Source organism: Xiphophorus maculatus, chromosome 22, assembly GCF_002775205.1.
Source record: "Xiphophorus maculatus strain JP 163 A chromosome 22, X_maculatus-5.0-male, whole genome shotgun sequence".
Lineage (NCBI taxonomy): Eukaryota > Metazoa > Chordata > Actinopteri > Cyprinodontiformes > Poeciliidae > Xiphophorus > Xiphophorus maculatus.
The window spans coordinates 22,070,753-22,090,540 of NC_036464.1; positions in this window are offsets into that span (position 1 = coordinate 22,070,753).

Here is a 19,788-nt window from a genome sequence, read left to right on the forward strand (position 1 = left end):
GTGTAGCTCATCTCCGTCCCACGTGCAATAACAAGTTCTTGGTTTCTCCTTGAGCCACCCCCATTGGGTTTCCAACTTAAGCCGGGGCAGATAACCCACTCGGCAGTTCCCACAGACTGTGTTGTTCAATACCGTGACTGGGGAGACGCGAAGGTGTTGTAGCATCTCTGCGGTAGCCTCCTGGTGTCTTGGCTTCTCACGGCCCGGTCCTTCCCAGATAATGGGGAGATGGTGGTCGGCTAAACAAACCGGACAGCCGCTTTTAGCTTTCCTCCAAACCAGCATCTCTCTCTCCTCCGACAGGACTCCATTTTTGGCCCAATCCAATTTCTTCAGGGCTCGTCCTGCCCAAATCCCTGAAGGTGTTCTTCTAATTACAACCACCCCTTTCACGGTGGCCAGTCCGAGATAGGGTGGAATGGTACATGATTCACTGGCCATTTCACCGGCTTCTGTTTCGCTTTAGTCAGGAACTGGCTTGAGCTGCTCAACTCCCTGGATCCCTTTTCTTTCCAGCAATACTGTGTTCCTATCCAGTACTTTCTTGACGATGTCAGTTGTCTCAAACTTGGGTTTTACTGCTGCATGTACAGGTTGCTCTCTTGCTTTGACCCACACGCGCTGTCCCTCTCGGAATGGCACTCTGGGCGTCAGCTTCTCCTTTTTGTCGCTGGAGCCCCGCCCCACTTCCTTCGTGGTGAACGGCCGTTGGTTGAGTTCCATCGCAGGGGCGGGTCTTTCGGCTCTGCTTCTGTCGTTCAGGGCCTGCCCTATTTCCACCGCTTGGGTGCTCCAACTGTTGGTGTTAGCATTTTTAGCTATCCAGCTTTTCACTAACCCTATGGCTCGTTCCACCACTCCGTTAGCTTGTGGGGTGTAGGGTGGCGAGTAGACTCGCATTACTCCATACTTCTGACACCACTGGTCAACCTGTGAATTACGGAAATGAGTCCCATTGTCCGTGCGCAGCTCTTTCGGGATTCCCAGGGCACTGCATACTTGTTCCAGCATGCCGACAACGCTATTGCCGTTTGCTTTCCTGGCTGCTTTTGTAGTTACAAACCCCGACATAGAATCCACCAGCACTAAGAGGTACTTCTCACCTCTCCTTCCTGTTATCCCCATGGGTCCTGCAACATCCATGCAGACTGAGCCCCAGGGGACCGTGCTTTTGATGGACAACCCATCCATCCGCTGCCCTCGGCGACCTGCGTTGTATTGACCACACACTTCACAGTCCCTTAGCACGCGTTGGACTTGTTTCACTGGGATCCAAAGGTCTTGCTCCTCCAGTTCCTTACGGGTAGGTCGCACGCCTGCATGTCCAAGGGCCTCATGCACGCTCCGCACGACCTCGACCACGTATTCTTCTGGGACCTCCCGTCCTTTGGGAGTTCTGTCCCACTTCTCGGTACCGACAAAGACGATCTTCCTTTGTTGGACATAACAGTCCACTTCATCATTCCCACGCCAATGAGCTCCCTCATGCGTGTGTGCTCTTTGGTGCTGCACTTCTATCTCCAACTGCAGCTTCAGCTCAGCAATCTTTTTCCACAAATCTTTGTGTGCCACTGGCTTGCCCTTTGCTGTCTCGAAACCATTTTCTTCCCAAATGGCCAAGTCCTCTCTAAGGGCCTGAGCACAGTAGTAACTGTCGGTTACTAACCTGGCACTTTTGATTTTCCTTTTCACCAGCTCCAGCAATCCTTCCAGTACTGCCGTCACTTCTCCGGCTTGAGCACTACCGGGGGCCTTTCCTTTCTGGCGGCTTTTCTCTTTGCCATCCTGCTTCAGAATAAATCCCCAGTATGCCGACTGGTCGGACCCCTTTCTGGATCCATCGGTGTAGATTGTCCATTCCGGTTGTCCTGGCTTCTCAGGTGTTTCTTGTGGTTTTTTCTTACTGGTAGGTTGTGCTGGCCCAATTTCAAGCTCCGGGTCCAGCAAGATGTCCTCCCATCTTCCCCACCGAGTATTGGTTGCTTTAGTACTCTCCACAGTCCCTTTTCTTAGGTACTTGTGAACTTGGCTTTGTGTGATGACTTTAACTGGTTGTCCTTGTGCTAAATCCTTCAGCACACCCCAATAGCGAGCTAATACCGCTAGCTCTTTCTCTTCCTGCGGGTATTTCTTTTCAACAGAAGTCAGGGTGTAACTCCACAGGGTAACCAAGCCTCCATTTTCGTTACTCACTTTGATCATGGCATCGTCATTCTCGCAGCTGATCTCTGCCACCAGTCTTTCTGACAAACTCCTTGGCTCCAATCTCACAGCTGCTTGAATGGCCCGTCTCAGTTCCTCTAGGTTCTGTTGATTGGCTGCTGTCCAAACCCAGGGTCTTTTTCCGTGTTTCTCGTCATCCTCACTTTTCCTCAGGCAGTGGTACAAAGGTTTGGCATATTTCTGATAGTTGGGTACATGGTCTCTGACATAGTTGCACAGTCCCAATATTTTCTGCAAGTCATTTTCTGACTGTGGTGGTTGAATGTTCGTCAGCTTTTCTTTGTACCCATCCGAGAGTCCCAAGTCCGACGTGACTTGGAAACCCAGATAGTTCACTTGGAACTGTCCAAATTGACATTTCTTGAGGTTTAGCTTCAAACCTGCCTTGGTGAGATTTTCAACCACTTTTCGTAGCCTCTCTAGGTGTTCTTCTTCTGTGTCATCAGCAATAAAAACATCATCAATGTACACAGTTGCACCCACGTCCCCCAATACTTCCATCACTGCTGACTGGAACACGTTTGGGGAGTTCTTGTATCCCTGGGGTAACCTTTGCCACACATAGCTCTTGCCTTTGTGGGTGAATGCAGTTTTACCTTGCGACTGTCTGTCGAGGCGTAGAGAGAAAAATCCATTGGCTAGGTCGATGCATGACTTGAACTTTTTGACTCGAAGAGTTTTCAACGCTCCTTGTGGATTGATCAAACTGGCTCGGTTTGCTATTGTTCTCCGATTCAGGGCCTTGAAGTTGATAACTGGCCTCCAACCCCCTCCAGCCGATTCAGGTTTCTTCACCGCCTGGATGGGGCTGTTGGTGATCGGGTTGAGCTCCTCTCTGATGATTTCCAGGGCGCCCAGTTCCTTCACGAGCTTGTCCATCTCCTCGACTGCTCCTGGGTTCAACGGGTACTGCCGAACAGGTGGATGAACCCCACCTTCGATGTGATGAACAAACTTTGGGCCCAAATCTCCACAATCGTTCTTGAACCGTGCCACCTGCGCCGTAGCGATGATTTCACGCAGCTTCTCTTTCCCAGCTGGGGAGAAGTCACTCTCTTCAAGTTTCTGTTCTGTCACCGTTGGTATGTCGACCGGTTTGTACCAGTCTTGCTTCTCTGATCCTGTTTGGGTCGGGCCGACTTTCACCAATCTTGCTTTCAGGCTTGTCAGTCTTCGCTCCAGTCTGCGATGTGTGCTTTTCTTTTTACTGAGTTCGTCTAAGTCTTTTACTGTGAGGAGATTGTAGGGACCTTTCACCCATACTACTCCTTTCCAGGTCCCATATGGCATTTCTTCTATTTTCCCATTGGCAAACTGAACCTTCAGGTGTCCTGCTGTTTTTAGGTCTTTGCGGGTCATCGACACCTCCGCTCCGGTGTCCACTAGGTAGGGCACTCCTTCCACTTTAGCATAGATTTCGTCCCCTTCCCAGTAGGCATTTTCTAAAATGACCCGCGACCTGGATGCCATTACTTTGGTGACCCTCCGGCCCCGGCTTTACGGGACTCACGGAGGGCCGTCCTCTCTTCTGGGCTCAATTTCCTATACTCCTCATCTGTCAGGAACTGACCTTTTCCTGGCTGGTTTGGTGAAGCCGGAGGGTTGGTCGGTTTCCCTTGTGGTCCTGGTGGTTTCTGCTGGAACGGTCGGTTCCGGAAGTTGGGTGGCGGTGCTCCTTGTTGAAACGGTCTGCTCTGGAAGTTGGATGGCGGTGCTCCTTGCTGGAACGGTCTACCCTGGAAGTTGGATGGTTGTCTGATGTTAACCCTTCCAGGTGGCTTTGCCGGTTGGCTAGCCTCCTTCTTCCTTTTGTCCTCGTAGTACTGTTGTTCCAGGTCGAATCCCTGCACCGCTACATCCATCTGAGCGACCGTCGTGCTTCTCACTGGCAACTTCACGAACACGATCTCTCCTCTGCGTCCTTTTGTCACCTCACGCAGTACTTTCACATATCTCGCAGGGGAAACGGTCTGCTTAAGTGTGTGCCACAGCGGTTCCAACCGGCTTCCCTTGTCCAGCCGTCCTCTGGCTCTCTTCACCTGGGACTCTTCATCATCCATGTCCTCCAACACCAGCCTTTCATAGTTGCTCTGTGCTGAATCTGTTCCAACCATCGGGTCCGAGGTCACGCTGGTCAGCCACAACTTTTTGGCTCCCTCGTGGTTGGTGGTAGACAACACAGTTGGCCATACATCTTTTAGATATTCTTCATTGTTTTCGTCTGCGTTTTTACTCCTAATCACCAGCCTTAGATTCTTCAATTCGGCGTAAGCATCCTGTCCCGTATTAGTGGCAGGTAGCTGAGTCAACGCCCCTGGTGATCCCACCGGGATCTGTGGTCCTGGCTCCGAAGACGTCGCCTGAGGTTCCTCTTCATCAGCCGACACTTCGTCCAGCTTCTGTCGAGCCTCCCTGGAGTATTTGAAGGCGGCTTTCTTCAGTCGTCGCAGCATCACATCATACATAATTCCAATGTATGCATTCCTGAAGTTGGTAGTCAGGGAATAGTGTGCTGTCAGTGTAGAGCAGGATGGTGTCATCAGGATGTTAGCCCATTCTCCGACTGTCGCTTCCACCTCGAGCAGCACACGGTCTCCCAATCTGCTGGCCCATCCTGCCGGGATCTGGTACTCGGTCTGGCCGACTTCTGGTACATATGTACGCCGTCCGTCCTTAGCCTGCACGGGACCCCAGGTCACGTCTCTTGCCAGTCTCTCAGAAGATCCTTCGATGTCAAAGGTTTCTATTTCTTTCTTCTTACCCCGGTGCTGTCCTGTTCGGAGTGTCTTATGCTCGGCCGGTAGTTGCTTTGGGTCGGAGAAGACGCTGCCGTGATCGCTCTCCTCTTCTTCTTCTCCAGGATGTTCGATCTCCGGTTGCTCCTCTTCGTCCTCCGAGTCGCTGATGTCCTCATTCTGTTGTTGTCGAAGAGGTTCTCTCCTGGGGGACTTCAGCGGTCGAATCTTAGCTGGTTTCATTGGTCCTTCTTCTTTCGGGACCGTTGGCTGCTTATTCTTAACTTTTCCCGCATTGGGTTTTTTCAGTTCACTGCGGCTCTCTTCAAACGAGAACTCCTTGACGTACCTTGCTGCGGAGAACCCTGGTTCAACAGGTGCCTCCTTTATCTTTATCCTGGGTGGCTGCACGGTCTTGGCTTTACCTATCTGGGTGGTGTTTGAAACCTCACTCTGGGGAATTTTTAAGGGATATTTCTTGATTTCTTGTGATGGATGGCTAATGCGGCATTGCTCCTCCATCTCAGCTGCCAATTTCACCCCTTGCTCAGTGCGGAGTCGATGCAGACGGGGGTCAATCACCACCACCACTTCTTTGAACACAAAGAAATGACTGTTGGTCTTGGCTATATTCACCACTCCGTTCTCCGCAATTGATCTGGCGGTGTCCCTTGGCAGATCCGGCGATCTCAGTCCCTGTACACTCACTATCGCTCTTCTCATGCATTCGTTGCTGGCTGCCACCAGGCCCCGCTCGAGTCCGTGCCACATCTTCTTCCGATATTCCTCCAGACTCTCTCCTTCTCGGTAAACGTCAATCGGGACTAGGATTACAGCGCCATAAGGGAGACTATAGCCGTTCATCAAGACTACTTCTCCCCTTGTTTTTGGGCTACAGGTGGCTTCTAGCAATTTTGAATCCGCTTTGTAATATTGCCCTGCTTGGTCCTCAAGGCTGCGTTTGAACTTTCGATTGTGGATCTTGTATCTGTCATTGGTGAACACAATCAGTCCGTCACCCTCAAGATCCCATATTCTTCCAATAACCTGATAAATCCGGAGGCCGGTCTGCAGTCTAAAGTTGCTGGCCCCCGGTGGTATTTCGGCTAATTCTCGGGCCATCCTCCAGGTGTCCGATTTCTGAGTCTTCTTCTTGGGGCGGCCGGGGCCCCGCTGCTCCTCGTCCGATTCCTCCTCGTCCTCGTCGGAACTGCTGGCCGCTGGGGTCTCTGTAGGTGGCAGTAGATGCCTCCTCTCCGTGCTGTAGACTCGGGGATGAAATCCGAGCTCCGGGTCCCGTTGAGGGGACCACTCCTTGGCTGCCTCCTTCCACTGCTCCTTTGCGAGTCCGCCGACGAGCGCTCCCTCGGGGTCGTCTTCATTGGCTGGTGCAGGTAGGATGTCCTCGTTCCGCGATGGACCCGGTGGAGCTGAGGGACCTCCGTCGCTGTCGTCGCTGCTGTCACCGTCGTTGTTGTCGTCGCTGCCGCCCGTCAGGTCTATCAGATCCCTCGGAGGTTGCTCCCGCTGGCGAGTCGGTGTCGTGGCTCTGCTGGCCAGATGGGATGGAGCCTCAGCCACCTCCAACTCCGCCCGATCGGGGACTTGCTCTTTTTCTTTGTCCCTTTTGTAGGTAAAAAGTCTCTGTAGGGCTTCAGAGCACTCTTTGTAATGGCGCACTCCCTTAGCTTGCGGGTTCACCAGGATTCCGTCGATGCCCGCTGCCATTGTGGCGGTCTTTACCACACGGTCATACTTCTCGGAGGGGCTGTAGACTGTCCGCAGCTTACCCCCCGTCCATTCTTCAAGGAGCTTAGCGAACCATTCCAGCCATTCTCCAGCCTCCGTCTTCTTAGCAACCTTTATTGGGCATCTGACGACTCCCAGGCGGTGACCCTGTTTAAGCTGGGTGCAGTAGTATACGTGATTCCGCACTAAGATCTCCAGTAATTCTCGAGCCCTGTCCTTACTGGTGGTGTAGTGGGAGTCAAAGAACATCCTTTTGTTTATCTCAGTCCAGGATTCCAATCCATCGCCGAGTAATATCAGCTGTACAGGAATTCGTGTTATAGTAGATTGGGAAAGACGGGATCGATGATCTTCCCCGTCTCGGCTGATGTGGCTTGCCCCTTGTCCCATTGCTGGCTCTCGTAGGGGATCCAGTTCCCCTCCTTCTTCGCTCATAGTTGTCTTTGTCTTCGAGTTGCCTATCCCCCAAAGCCTCTCTTTGCGCTTTCGAGTAGGGATGGGTCCAGGCTGTGTTGGCTACTGGCTTCACTGTCTGGATCTGGTCATTCTATCCTCAGTAGAAGCTTTCCCTCACCTGTACGCTATACAGTTACTGCGAGGGTTGTGACTGATGGCCTTATCAGTCACCACTAACTCTCTTCCCTAAGAGTTAGTAACCCAAGTGAGCTATTCAGAGTCTCACATCTGTTTTCACTGACTTGGTATCTTTGGGGCCCGCCTACTCAGTTGTGCGCCGCCCCACGTTGGGCGCCATGAAGGTTATCCTGCAATAGTCAGCCCCGCCCACTCCTCACTACGTCCCAGGGCTGCCTACTGACCAGTTCTCTGTCTAACAGGTCCGGAAAATCTCTGAGACCTGGGTATTACCCTAAAAGTACTCTATAAGAGATAATCTATTTAAACTGGTGGTGAAAGTGATTCGTCTAGCTCTAACTACCTCCAATCCAGAAGTTATGACCCTTTACAGTTAAGAAACAATCAGCTGAGTAGCCCTCACAGCTGCATAATTCCAATAACCACTTCTGTTAACGGTAGCCCACTTTCTAAATCATAACTTGCACTTGGAACCGGCTAGATTATGTTTAGTGACTTAGATGTAAGTCCCAGGGTCATTATTTATTCTCACCAAAGGAAATTATGAAGCCTCCTATTTACTGGAATCATGTACATTAGTTTTACCTTAATTAAAAGAACTGAACAAAGATTAAATGACTCTATTAATTCCAATGTCCACCAACCTCATTAGAATTTTATGGTATAAATTTATTAAGCAAGCTTAAGCAAGGATATGCGACATACAAATCAATAATCAATCGTATATAATTCAAAAACAGTGTAATAAAATTTACATGTACAATCCTACTACCCTGTCTCCTTTCCCTAACTTTAAGTCGCACGTTCTGAAATGGAATTTCAATGAGCAGATTCAACTCATACCCAGACGATGGTGGATCTTTTGGCAACAGGAATTTCTAGCATCCTTGGTTGAGGTCTTTGCCTTGTGTGGAAAAATCCTCCTTAGAAAGGAAACAAAGCAGAACGGGTCCGAATCCTTTTGCAAAACCCAGTTCCTCATCCCTGAGGGACCTTTGTCCTTCCTCCAAGTCTTGTTGCAGAATTGAAATTGCTGGGTTGAGACGAGACCGACGGTCGAATGAAGAACTAGAGATGGGGCGATGGGACCCAGTCCTTTCTTGGCGGTGTGAAGTCCGAGCTCCCCCGTAGTTCTGAAGTGCGGTCCGTAGCTCAATCTGCTCCTGCAGGTTGTCTCTTCTTCTGCGCCGCCGGACTGGGAACAACTGGTTCCGCTTTGCAGCCCCTTTTTATACATTTCTCCACCATGTGTGTGTATGGGGAGGTTTGGTCTACGTGACTTTCTCCACATCTGCTGTGTCTCATGAAAAAGTCCCCACATTTCCCAACCTGTTTTTGCTGACCGTAGTGGAAAGTTCCGTACTTCCCCTTTCTCCGTTGCCCCAGCCAAACTCACCGCACCACCCATCCTGTGCGTCCTGGCCATCTGTTCAGAACTGCTTGCGACATTTCCTGTTATCAGGGCTGTACTGCATTCCTCTCTTTTCTATAACTCACTATCATTTATTATAACTCATTAAACACATTCAACCTGTTATTAAACCTGTTTGAATTGATTTCAAATGATCACAACTTGTTTGAATTGATTTCAAATGATCACAACTTCATATTCATTGACAATAAATCACATTTTTTTCTTATTGTTAATCATTAACATAATCATTACATAGTTAAATCATTACAGATCATTAATCAGAGATTCTTTGCAGAAAGTTATTGAGTGATTACTTATACTCATATTATTCAGACATATTCAACTTAATTAACTTTTAATCAAACCACAAGATTACTTTATTTCTTCCAAGCCATTATGCACCTTTTTCTGCGTGTGCCTGGAAAGATCTCATACCCTTATGCCAGTTTTCTTGACAATGCTTACACTTGAAAGCTCGCATATTATTGTAACTGTCCTTCTTGGAAGACCTGCCCACCAGAGGGAGAATTGGCAGCCTCCCTACTTGCTCCATCCATCCATCCATCCATCCATCTTCTTCCGCTTATCCGAGGTCGGGTCGCGGGGGTAGCAGCTTCAGAAGGGAGGCCCAGACTTCCCTCTCCCCAGCCACTTCTAGCTCCTCCGGGGAAATCCCGACGCGTTCCCAGGCCAGCCGAGAGACATAGTCCCTCCAGCGTGTCCTGGGTCTTCCCCGGGGCCTCCTCCCAGTGGGACATGCCCGGAACACCTCACCAGGGAGGCGTCCAGGAGGCATCCTGACCAGATGCCCGAGCCACCTCAACTGGCTCCTCTCGATGTGAAGGAGCAGCGGCTCTACTCTGAGTCCCTCCCGGATGACTGAGCTTCTCACCCTATCTCTAAGGGAGAGCCCAGCCACCCTACGGAGAAAACCCATTTCGGCCGCTTGTATCCGCGATCTCGTTCTTTCGGTCATGACCCAAAGCTCATGACCATAGATGAGGGTGGGAACGTAGATCGACCGGTAAATCGAGAGCTTCGCTTTTTGGCTCAGCTCTCTCTTCACCACGACGGACCGGTACAGCGCCCGCTTGACAGCAGACGCTGCGCCAATCCGCCTGTCGATCTCCCGCTCCCTTCTTCCCCCATTCGTGAACAAGATCCCGAGATACTTAAACTCCTCCACTTGGGGCAGGACACCCCCCCTGACCCGGAGAAGGCACTCTACCCTTTTCCGGCTCAAGACCATGGCCTCGGATTTGGAGGCACTGATCCCCATCCCGGCCGCTTCACACTCGGCTGCGAACCGCTCCAGCGAGAGCTGCAGATCACGATCTGATGAGGCCAGTAGGACCACATCGTCTGCGAAAAGCAGAGATGAGATCGTAAGGCCACCAAATCGGATCCCCTCAACACCTTGGCTGCGCCTAGAAATTCTGTCCATGAAAGTGATGAACAGAATCGGTGACAAAGGGCAGCCCTGGCGGAGTCCAACTCTCACCGGAAACGAGCCCGACTTACTGCCGGCAATGCGGACCAGACTCTGACACCGGTCATACAGGGACCTGACAGCCCGTATCAAAGGGCCCGGTACCCCATACTCCCGGAGAACCCCCCACAGGGCTCCCCGAGGGACACGGTCGAACGCCTTCTCCAAGTCCACAAAACACATGTAGACTGGTTGGGCGAACTCCCATGCACCCTCCAGGACCCTGCCGAGGGTGTAGAGCTGGTCCAGTGTTCCACGACCAGGACGAAAACCACACTGCTCTTCCTGAATCCGAGGTTCGACTATCCGACGGACCCTCCTCTCCAGGACCCCTGAATAGACCTTGCCAGGGAGGCTTAAGAGTGTGACCCCTCTATAATTGGAGCACACCCTCCGGTCCCCCTTTTTGAACAGGGGGACCACCACCCCAGTCTGCCAATCCAGGGGAACTGCCCCCGATGTCCATGCGATATTGCAGAGTCGCGTCAACCAACACAACCCTACAACATCCAGAGCCTTAAGGAACTCCGGGCGGATCTCATCCACCCCCGGGGCCCTGCCACCGAGGAGCTTTTTAACCACCTCGGCGACCTCGCCCCCAGAGATTGGAGAGCCCAACCCAGAGTCCCCAGGCTCCGCTTCCTCAGTGGAAGGCATGTTGGTGGGATTGAGGAGGTCTTCAAAGTATTCTGCCCACCGGCCCACAACGTCCCGAGTAGAGGTCAGCAGCACACCATCCCCACTATAAACAGTGTTGGTGCTGCACCGCTTTCCCCCCCTGAGACGCCGGATGGTGGACCAGAATCGCCTCGAAGCCGTACGGAAGTCTTTCTCCATGGCCTCTCCAAACTCCTCCCACGCCCGAGTTTTTGCCTCAGCAACCGCCCAAGCCGCATGCCGCTTCGCCCGCCGGTACCCATCAGCTGCTTCCGGAGTCCCACAGGCCAAAAAGGCCCGATAGGACTCCTTCTTCAGCCTGACGACATCCCTCACCGAAGGTGTCCACCAGCGGGTTCGAGGGTTGCCGCCGCGACAGGCACCGACAACCTTGCGGCCACAGCTCCGATCGGCCGCCTCGACAATGGAGGCACGGAACATGGTCCACTCAGACTCCATGTCCCCCACCTCCCCCGGGACGTGTTCGAAGTTTTGCCGGAGATGGGAGTTAAAGCTCCGTCTCACATGGGATTCCGCCAGACGTTCCCAGCAGACCCTCACAACACGTTTGGGCCTGCCAGGTCTGACCGGCTTTCGCCCCCACCACCGGAGCCAACTCACCACCAGGTAGTGGTCAGTGGACAGCTCCACACCTCTTTTCACCCGAGTGTCCAAGACATACGGCCGCAGATCCGATGAAACGATGACAAAGTCGATCATCGAACTGCGGCCTAGGGTGTCCTGGTGCCAAGTGCACATATGGACACCCTTATGCTTGAACATGGTGTTCGTTATGGACAATCCATGGCGAGCACAGAAGTCCAGCAACAGAATACCGCTCGAGTTCAGGTCGGGCGGGCCGTTCCTCCCAACCACGCCCCTCCAGGTCTCACTGTCATTGCCCACGTGAGCGTTGAAGTCCCCCAGCAGAACAAGGGAGTCCCCAGGAGGAGCACTCTCCAGTACCCCCTCTAAGGACTCCAAAAAGGGTGGGTAATCTGAACTGTCGTTCGGCCCGTAAGCACAAACGACAGTCAGAACCCGTCCCCCCACCCGTAGGCGGAGGGATGCTACCCTCTCGTTCACCGGGGTAAACCCCAACGTACAGGCGCCGAGATGGGGAGCAACAAGTATGCCCACTCCTGCCCGACGCCTCTCACCTTGGGCAACTCCAGAGTGGAAGTATGTTCAGCCCCTCTCAAGGAGACTGGTTCCAGAACCAGAGCCGTGCGTCGAGGTGAGACAGACTATTTCTAGCCGGAACCTCTCGACCTCACACACTAGCTCCGGCTCCTTCCCCACCAGAGAGGTGACATTCCACGTCCCAAGAGCCAGTTTCTGCAACCGAGGATCGGACCGCCAGGGTCCCCTCCCTCTGCTGCCACCCATCCCACACTGCACCCGACCAGTAACAGTTGAGCCTAATGCTAATGCTAATCAGCACTAGTGGGGGGTAGAGCACTACTAATGTGTGCGCTAATGTTAATGACCTGAGAGACCTGCGAGAAAAAGACAGTAAAGGCTAATACTAGACAATAATAGAGCGCAGTTGCTGGTCCTCCCTGTCGCCACCCTTAAATACATAAGTAAATTAGTATAAATACCCAGAAGTCTGCCACCACATGAAGCAGTAACCATGGCAACGTCCCTGTTTGTAGCAGTATGAGTATTTATAATAACAACAATTCTATATTTCACATAAAATGTGCTTTCAGGGCACAAGGTCGCCCCACAAAACAAAAATTATGCATTTTAAAGAAAAAACAAATCCAAATTAAAAATAAATAAAGAGATCGTGCAAATGCCTGTTAGAACAGTATCGCGTCCAGCAGGGATTTAAAGAATGACAGCGTGTCAGAGAGTCCTTTGAGTGGGAATGTGGACGTTTATTCTAAATAGTAGAATCATGTGCATAAGTTGTACATTTACTGAATAGAGATGCTTTCTGTCCATAAAGGCGCATTCACAAAGCGGGCGGCTCGACTGAAGGATGGCTGCAGCTGGACCGGTACCGGTACCGCACGGCTCCTTCTTTAAGTTTTGCTTGGAGCTCCAGGATGATCAGTCCAGGCCATCTAAACGTGAATAAACCATCATCAACATTTCCCAGCAGATCAATATGATCTCTGATCAGTCGCTCCCTCTGAATCCTTCCATTGGCGATGTTCTCCGTCAGAGCCGAAGCGCTGTGACACAATTACAATGTGCAGCTACTTATGTACATGTGATTGTATACACACCTTGATCACCTTAAAATAATCAAACTTGTTTGGATTTTAATGACTGACAGCGCTAAGACCCTCCTCCTGCTTCTGATTGGTTGCTTTTGGTCAGAACGTTGCGTTACTTTAGCTAGCAGCAGTAGTTCAGGGAGGAGGTGGAGGAGATTGATTTTTTTTTCACAGATTATCTGTTTCATAGCAAACTGTCACAACATGGTGACAACTTTAACAAACATGGAGAAAATATTTTTAATTAAAGTTATATACTGTACTGCAATAAAATGCAACTATATGGCATTTTTTGACTGGTCTGGTTTGCTTCATGTATATTTTGCACATTGTCTGTGACTGTTGCAAGTGGGGAGAGACCTTTCAGTAAGCTAAAGCTAATAATAAAAAATGTAAGCAACCTATTCGCTGTATTGTATGCAGACTGTTGCATGTAATAATCACGAGCAGTAAATATTCTGCTACTATCAGTATTGGACCAAAGAAAGCAGGGCAGTTGCATGCCTTTAAAATTGTGAATCAATGACAAGCTAGTTAGCATCATTCCAGGGAATCTAGGGCCGAGAAGCGCAGGGACCACGAGGCTGGAATACTCCATCTTGGCCTCCACCGACGGGTACCAGACAGGTGTCCACAGGAGCCAATACACGGAATGGGCAGGAAAGGCGAGGCACCAGCCGCACATGCTGAACGAGGCCAAGAAACTGCACCGTAAAGCAGCCTTTAATCGTACTAGCCAAACGCTGCGCTTTCCACGGCGGTGGGCTGGCTTCCGTCGGAAAGGTAGAGTGCAGAAACAACACAGGTGAGCTGGAATGCCCAACAGAAGGGTCGAGGTTTTGTCTGTAGTATAAGTCCTAACATATTTGAAGTCAAGGCTCCAATATCCAGCAATGTTTATCAATCATACACAATCAGAGAGTTTATACTTATAATAAAATTAAAAGCACGAAGCAGACAAAAGCAAAACAGGAAGAACGTCAGACGGCAAGCCTCAAAAACTGGCGCCACCACCCCTCTTGAAAAGCCAATAAAATGCTCCCCCTATCAAAAATTCACCCATATGGCCAAATGTGTCCTTGAAAGAGGTGTACGGAGCTTTGTGCCAGAACCCCATTAAAATGCTGTCTACATTGTTTTAAACTGTGTGATTGTGAGCGTGAGCTTGAATAAAAATAGCAATAAGTATTTTGTTCCATTTAAGACAGTAGGAGTGTAACAGGTAAACCTTCTATGGATGCAAACTCGACTAAAAACCCACCTGTTTAGGATTGTATTTGAAACGTAATCAATTACAAATTTATTGATGGAACCTGACTTAATGTCAAGTTTTGATTGTTGGTTCTATGTTGCATTGTGTTTCTGTGTTTGATATGATGTAAAGCACTTTGAAATGCCTTGCTGCTGAAATGTGCTATACAAATAAAATTTGATTGATTGATTGACGTGTCCCTATATGTCCTGCAGAACCTTCCCCCCCGCCCCCCAAATAATGACAGTTGACCACCTCTCTTGAAAAGTCAATAAAATGCTCCCCGTCAAAAATCCACCCATATGGCCCAATGTGTTCGTGAAAGAAGCCCATTAAAATGCTGTCTACATTGTTTTAAACTGTGTGATTGTGAGCGTGAGCTTGAATAAAAATAGCAATAGGTACACTCAACAAAAATATAAACGCAACACTTTTGTTTTTGCTCCCATTTTTCATGAGACGGACTCAAAGATCTAAAATTCATTCCAGATAAACAATATTATCATTTCTTTCAAATGTTGTCCACAAATCTGTCTGAATGTTAGATAGTGAGCACTTCTGCTTTGCTGAGATAATCCATCCCACCTCACAGGTGTGCCACATCAAGATGCTGATCTGACATCATATTCTCTGAAACGCCTTTGGAGACGGCTTATAGTGAAGAAATGACCATTCAATGCACGAGCAACAGATCTGCTTGACATTCCTGCTGTCAGCATGCCAATTGCACGCTCCCTCAATGCTTGCGACATCTGTGGCATTTTGCTGTGAGGCAAAACTGCGCATTTCAGAGTGGCCTTTTATTGTGGGCAGTATAAGGTACACCTGTGCACTAATCATGATGTCAGATCAGCATCTTGATGTGGCACACCTGTGAGGTGGGATGGATTATCTCAGCAAAGCAGAAGTGCTCACTATCTAACATTCAGACAGATTTGTGGACAACATTTGAAAGAAATAGTAATATTGTATATCTGGAAGGAATTTTAGATCTTTGAGTCCGTCTCATGAAAAATGGGAGCAAAAACAAAAGTGTTGCGTTTATATTTTTTGTTGAGTGTATTTTGTTCCATTTAAGACAGTAGGAGTGTAACAGGTAAACCTTCTATGGATGCAAACCCGATTAAAAACCCACCTGTTTAGGATTGTATTTGAAACGTAATCAATTACAAATTTATTGATGGAACCTGAATTAATGTCGAGTTTTGATTGTTGGTTCTATGTTGCCTTGTGTTTCTGTGTTTGATATGATGTAAAGCACTTTGAAATGCCTTGCTGCTGAAATGTGCTATACAAATAAAATTTGATTGATTGATTGACGTGTCCATATATGTCCTGCAGAACCCCGCCCCCAAATAATGAGAGTTGACCACCTCTCTTGAAAAGTCAATAAAATGCTCCTCCTGTCAAAAATCCACCCATATGGCAAAATGTGTCCCTATATGTCCTGCAGGACCCCTCCCCCCCAAATAATGAGAGTTGACCACCTCTCTTGAAAAGTCAATAAAATGCTCCTCCTGTCAAAAATCCAGCCATATGGCAAAATTTGTCTCCACATGTTCTCCACGACCTTCCCCCACATACTGAGGTCCTGCCTACGTCTTTCTCAGATGCTATCATTCCATCAGTCAAACATAAACAACCACATTCTTTTACTTTTTCGCTTTTCCATATGGAGTGATCAGAATTGGTGGAAGACAAACGTTTCTGCATTTCATCGTACACTTTGTGTCTGTGTCCTCGGATTTCAGTTCAATATTTTTTGACTTAATTGGCGGAAGTTTATCTTTCTTTGAAAATGAGATCTCTACAATCTTATTTTTCAACTCTTCATTGGTGACATTTTGCATTTTTATTTTTGTTAGATATGTATTTATCTCTGCTTCTTGGGCTTTAATCTGTCTTCTGAGAGCTCTAATGTCGGTCTGACTCACCTGCACTTTAAGCAATGCATCTTCCGGCAGATAGTCTAACTTAGACTTGAGATTTTTCACCTCATGCTGCAGATTGTCCTCCTCAACCTTGAGATTCTCAATTTCTGTCTCTTTCTCTTCCAGTGTTTTGGACAATCTGCGGTTCTCAGCGCGAAGCATTTTGAGTTTTTCCGTTTTCGTGTCGGTGTCTGGGAGAAGTATAATATCTCCATTCTCATCATCTAACCCTAACCTTTGCACCTTAGAATAAGTGTCTCTAACCATGTAAAATTTTTGAGTATTCTCATGGTGTCGCAGAACTTCCTTAGATAGTTCTATAATCTTACAATCCTGTTCGCGAATTATATCAGCCTGTATTCCAATTTTTCTCTCATTACAGCGTTGTCCTTCTGTGGCTCTTCTGTTTATTGTCAGAGCTTCTTCTCTCTCCATTTTCAGTTTCATATAATCCTCCTGTGTACTCAGGAGGCTTTTTTCAAATTTGATCTTATTTTCCTTGGAGCTCTGAATCGTTTCAGCCAGCTTTATCTTGACCTGCTCCACTTGATTCTTAAGTAACTGATTCTCTTGCTGGGACTTTTCTAGGAGTGTCTGGGTTTCAACAACCTCTCTCTCAAGACTCGCTGTAGAAATTTCCAGTGTGTGTTTTTTTCTCTCCAGGATTGCTTTGTCTGTGTGAGCCTGTTTACATTTCTCCTGGAGGATTTGGTATCGCAAATCTTGTTTCGACAACTTCATCTCAAAATCATGCAAAGACTTGTGTAGTGAAGTGACTTCCTTTCGTAGGCTCAAATTTTCTTCATCTTTGTGCTTTATTCGCTTCATTGTTGTTTCTTCATTCTGGCGATTTCTTTTCGCCTCCAGTTCTGTCTCTTGTGCAGCTTTCTGTTGTCTCTTAATCTCCTCTTTCTGAGCATCGATTATATTTTGCTTTGCATGCAATGCGATCCTAAAATTGTCAATTGTGTTCTCTTTAGTTTTCACGAGATCTGACTGCTTTTTAAGCTCGACTTTAAGGGTCTCTGATTCATTTCGAAATGTTTTTGTTTTTAGGTGAGACGCGTCTAACTGTAATTTCAATTTTTGGTTGTCATCTGTAAGCTCCTTCACCTGTTTTTCTGCATCCAGCGCTCGTTCTTTGTACACCTTCAGTCCTGAAACTTTGTCAGTCAGGTCGCGCCTCCGTGCGGTTTCAGCCATGAGAGAATATGTCTTCTCTGCAAGAGTTTGTTCCATGGTTTTTAACTGACCTTCTAGTTGCTGAATTCTGTTGTCACTTTCCTGAAGTTTAGTCGAAATCCCTTTAAATTTGTTAGTAAGTTTAAAATTTTTAACTTCTAGCAGTTTAATTTCCTTCTTCTGCAGAAATGCGATCTGTAGTTGTTTCCGTAAATCTTTGTCAGTTTGTTGTAGTCTCTCCTTGCACAGATAAGTTTCTGTTTGGTTGTCCTCTTGCTGTCTTGTTGTGTCTCTAGCTCTTTCACCCTCATTTCTTGTGAGTTTCTTATGTGACTGGGGATCACTGTCAGTTAATTGATCCGAGCTGGCCTTGGTCTGCGAATCTTGTGTTGAACGCTTCATTTTCTTCTTGGTTTTGGTTAGCAATCGTTTTGCTTCTCTAAATCACAGAAAGTACTCTTACTTGGAACTCTTGGAACTCAATGACTTTGACATAGTCAGGGTCATTGACTATATCAAAGTCATTGTCTATGTCATCACTATGTCATGAGTGATGTCATGATCTTTGTCCCCATGACATCACTGCTCCTGCAGCAGTACAGTGAACAATGAGGGTCTATCTCACTTGAAAAGTCAATTAAAAAAATTCCCCCTGACCAAAATACACTGCAAAATATTAAAATTACTTCCAGAAAAAAGAAACCTATTTGTAAAATTTTTAAATTCCTTTAAACTCATAAATCCGCCAGGAGTATTAATATTTTTTGGCTTAGCTGTGGTCAGATTAAAATCCAATTACATACAATTCAATTCAGTTCATTTGTAGTAATATAGAGTTCAGTTGATCATTTTAATATTAAAACGTTGTCAGTGTAAGGAAGCCAAGCCAATGACATCTCTTCATTACAGTAATCCCTCCATCTGAGTATGTTTTAACTTTGGAAATCAAACTTCAAGTATGTGCAACAAGCTAACTATGCTTTCCAAAATGAGTTCCTAATGTTTTAACATAGGAGAGATCAACAGTGATAAAATAAACTCGAGGAGATAACGTCCCATAAAACATTATATAAACCAGAGTAGCTCAGGGTCATTTAACATATTTCGCAGTTACAGCAAGAATTTTTTATACACAGGTTAACACACACACGATGGGAGCTGCGTCTGCAGGCAGCCGACTGAGCCGGCGCCATTTTTGAAGGAGGACATGCGGCAAAGGTCGTTGGGTCGAACCCGCGACGTCCGCGGGTCTAAGGCCTCCAAATGTGGGGTGTGCTAACCCCCTGTGCCACCACAGCACACCGCCCATACAGACAAAACACTCTGTGTCAGACACAAAACTGTAAGCTGCAGGGGTGAAGTGAGGTTTAGCTCATAATTAATTCATTAGTTTAAAATATATTAATATTGCTTTCTGATCATAAAATTCAGGTAAAGTTAGGAATGTAGCAATAAAGGGGGGAGAACCATCCATAAAAAGATAATCATCATTTCTTTCTATAAAATGCTTTAAATGAACAATAAAAAAAACCCCAAAAAACATTAAAAACAGGTAACAGAGGTGACATTTTCTGTCATTTAGTGTCTTCACAGAAGGAAAAGGGTCAAATCAGTAACAGTTGAGTCTTTAAACTAGCAGGTTCTTAAGAGATTTTTATGAAAGGTTAGTTGTTCAAATGTCCCTGTTGCTGTTCCTCAGGTAGTTTTTTCCCACAACAGAAAATGTATTCACAACTCACTGACTAACTGGAAATGTCAGCAACACAGATAACAACTTATACAAATGTAAAAACGGGTCTTTGTAATACTAGATAATACGTAAGGAGGAGTGTTGTTAATCCATGCCCTTATTTGCTTTATAGCTTCTTGCTAACGAAGGAGCTCTCCTCGCTGTCAAGAAACATAATCAAAATATGTTTTTTGGAAACTTTTTCTGAAACTCCTTTGTTCAGCCTTAGACACGATGGATATTGTTTGCACAAAAAAAAATTCTTTCTGCCCGTATAATCACCATATAAGCAGTCCAGCTCTACCACCCACTAGTTTGTTGACAGGATGTGAAATGAGGTCAAAGACTCATTAGCCTTTTCTGAGTGTCTTTTTTTGTTGTTAATTTATAATACATTATAATATTCGTAATATAATCAGAGTCAGATTTTATAAAATATTCAGACGAAGAAATAAAACATTTCTCTCGGGTGTTACGTCTGATCCATGGGGAGTTATAGCACCCCCTAGCGCCTCCCTGGAGTCACCACAGCTATCGGTTCATCGCTGTCTTTTTCCTGGGTGCTTCAAATAAATTTGGTATTTTCAAAAACTCGCTCGGTT